At 39.2% G+C, this 3608-nt stretch overlaps 1 protein-coding gene across 1 annotated transcript in view; it reads left to right on the top strand.

The window, feature by feature from the left end:
- HAO1 (hydroxyacid oxidase 1) overlaps positions 1-3608 on the top strand; it is a 70954-nt gene that overhangs the window by 48012 nt on the left and 19334 nt on the right. The gene's annotated exons all lie outside the window — the stretch shown is intronic.

The following is a 3608-nucleotide window of genomic DNA, read 5'->3' as shown; positions in this document are numbered from 1 at the left end:
CTTTTTTAAAATAGGTAACTTAAGTAAATATTAAAACTGAGTTGCCCAATATAGTAGCCAATAGCCACATGTGGCTATTTAAAGTCATTGAAATGATATGAAAGTAGGGCCTAATCTTAGCCTAGTGTTATGAGAGACATAACCCACATGGCCACCTACAGTTCAAATTCTGGCCCTGGTGGTCTGAAGACATACTGGGTATGTGTGTATGTGTGCACCAAAAATCCCAGTAGGATGAACAGATGGAGGACAAAGAATTTTAGCCTAACCATCTGATTGGGGTGTACTTTCTCCTCCTCCACTTACTCTTTGTCTCTTTCTGGCAAGCACGCATGCTCTATGGCAATAAAATAAATTATATAAAAGTAAAATTTTAGTTTCTTAGTCACGTTGCCACATTTCAGTTACTTAATAGTACATGTGGATAGTGGCTATAATTTGCAGCTTCACAGCTCTAAAAAACTTCCATCCTAGAAAGTTCTGTTGGACAGAAGTGTATTCATAGCATATTTTTTAAGGAACTGTTTTCCAAATATTTTTTAAATAATAGCATATTGAGTTTCTGGTTCCAAAGGACAGCCTGACTACCAATGTGTCCTCTTACCAAACCTAAGACCACAGTGAAATTGAAGTATAGAAATCCAAATATCTAAGCCAATGACAGCAAAGCAAAGGAAGATGAGGTTTGCAAATAAGAGAAATTGCAAGAATTGCATGCAAGAAACAAGACGTAAAGGGAAAGGCCAAGAGGACAAAAATGCAAAGAAAACTATCTCCCGAGATAGGCTCTCAGGGAACCCTAGAAGAATCAGGGTCAAATTATGTAATGGAGTTCCTGAGAGGCTAGAGGTGTATGGTCTGCAAGTGTGACAGAAGTGGAGAAGTGGAGAGGGAAAGCAAGGGGATTGACTAAAGATCGGTGAAGCTTTTATACCAGCCAGCTATCCTGCCCATGCCTCACCCCCTCTTCTTGTGCATTAGTGGGTCACGTGGCATTCACATCTCAATAAGGAAGTAGCGTGATCCCGTCTAAAGGAATGAATGGATGGCGGGTAGACATATGGGTGGGTGGCATTTACAATCTGACATTACACTGTCCTCAGCCTGACACTCGAGGGGCTCACAGTCCTGTAACCTCTTAGTTGACATTTCCTGCCTTTTCCCACAAGGAGCTCCAAGAAAGAATTTCCACTCCAGGCAAAGACTTGGCAGGAATGAAATTGATTTACAAAACAGCCCAAGAATCCTATAGCAGTGCCTTAATCTTTCTTCCTTATAAATAAATGGCAAATTTGTCATCCCATGGCATATCAGAAACACCAAAACATAAAAGACCAAGATAAACCTACAAAAAAGAGCCGATCCCAGAGGAAAGTGATAAAGTAACAGTGAAAAAACTGAAAAAGTTTCAAATGATAGACTCAGAGAAGTTGAAAATATATTCTACCTGATGAAGATGCATCGACCATGAAAAGAAAATCAGCGTATAAAAAAGAACTAATGAGGCCAGAAGGTGGCATAGTGGTTAAGGCTCTGGACTCCCACATGGCTAAATGTATTTGAGTCCCAGACCTGGCAACTTAAAAATCACACCAGGCATGTATGTGTGCATGCCCAAAATCCCAAGAGGAGGATGAGGGAGAAGATATTGTGGTGTGGCTATTCTCTCGAGGAGGGGAGGTGATTTCTTACTTTCTCTGTGTCTCTCTCCATCTCACTGGGTGCACATGCACCCTAAAGCAAAAATCTCTCTCTCAAAACAAAACAAAACCAACAATGACAACAAAATACATCCAGAAAAACCCCAGACAAACTCATAGTATCTAAAAACAAAGTTCTGCAATTAAAAATAAAATGATTGAATGGTTGGACAATAGAGTCAATACTATTTTCCAAAATGTACAAAACAACAAGACGAATAGAAAATATGATTAAGTAAATGAAGAGTATTTTAAAATGTCCTGTATCTAACAAACAGAAAAATAAAAGACATAGGCAGGAAATTACTAAAGACAGACAATATATGAATGCCGGTGACATCAGTCATAAGACTGAAAAAACGAATCACAACTTACTGTGTTCTTTATGAAGTTTTAGCAAAATAATGTGTGCAAAGCAAGAAAATAAGCATAAAACAGTTTACTTACAAAAAAATGAGATTCAAACTATCATCAGTCAATAGGTCATACTAGAAGAGAATGGATTAATATGTTCAAGGTGTAGAAGAAAATGGTTTTTCAACTTAGAGTGTTGTACCCATTTTAATTACTTATCAGAACACAAGAGGAATATTCATATGATGCATAAGTTTACCTGCCATGGATCCTTTTTAATTTTTTTAAAAGGAATTTAAAAAGAAATGCATAGCTATTCCTTGAGTTACAATGGGATTACTTCCCAATAAACTCATAAGTTGAAAATTATCTTAAATGAAATGTCGGCGTCCGCCCCAGGGCTTGGGTCTGACTGAATCATGATCAGGGGGCTGCTGGTGAGGAAGAGAAAGAGCACAAGAAAGAGGAAGCCCTCCATCTTGCCAGGACCTGAGAATTGGAAAGAATGAGACAAAGGGATAGAATAGAAACAGACACAGGCAGCCTGAGCCTAGGCAGCCCGAGCAACTTGTGCCGCCCAGACAAACCGGAAGTCTTTATTTACAGTACAAAGAGACATTACACATGTATGTTTCATGATACTTCATAGATTGGTTGCCAGGTTACAGACAATAAGAAGCAGTTAACAAGTCTATAAGAGATTAGTCATACCAGGGCCAGGTGTATCCCTTGGTGATAATCTCATCAAGAGAAAATCTCATCTTCTTTTCTAATGTAGAGAACTAGCTGTTAGATGTTGGGAAGGAGCTAAAGAACTTCTCTATAAGGAGTGCACCACCACACCCAGAGAAGTCTAAAGAACCTTTCAGATGCAGAGAAGGGATTGGATTTTACTAGTTGGGGGTCAAGATATTTCTTGAAGTCCATCAGATGTGTCTGTTGGAACGCCCCTAGCAATTTCCACCCTTGTTCTTTCTGCAGCCAAGGTCAGGGAAAGACAAGTTACAAGGTTCTGCCAAACCCCAAAAGAGCAGGTGGTGTTTGCTCAGAGCATGTCCCCACACCTCAGATTCTCTGTCTTAAATGTGTCCCCACAATGAAAAATGTATTTAATGTACCAAATCTATCTGATGTCCAAGCTTTGCTCATTACCTGTCACACTTAGAGTGCTTGCCATTTACATGGTTTCTATACTATCCGAATGCATAGCAATGATTATGCTAAATGACAAATTGGCATGAGCTTTTTAATTAAAAAGATTAAAAAGATGCCTAACAGGAATATATCCTTATACAGATAAATACATTTTCGCTCTATGGCAGCTTACTAGCTATTGCTCATTTTATTTCATAATTAAGTTGTTATAAACACTATTTTGGCCTGGGGAATGAGGGGAGGATACACTACTGTTTTAGGTCTGGCCCTAGGGTATGTTTTGATATTGAGAGTGTTGAGGAAGGTGTCTGTAGGGGATCAGCCTCCTGACCAGGACGCTGAGGCCTCTGAACCCGAACTTTCTGTTCCATTGCAGCTTTCATACAATGATTGTCTCAC

Source organism: Tupaia chinensis, unplaced genomic scaffold, assembly GCF_000334495.1.
Source record: "Tupaia chinensis unplaced genomic scaffold, TupChi_1.0 Scaffold000633_1, whole genome shotgun sequence".
In the NCBI taxonomy this organism is placed as follows: domain Eukaryota; kingdom Metazoa; phylum Chordata; class Mammalia; order Scandentia; family Tupaiidae; genus Tupaia; species Tupaia belangeri.
This window is presented reverse-complemented; position numbering and strand designations above follow the sequence as displayed.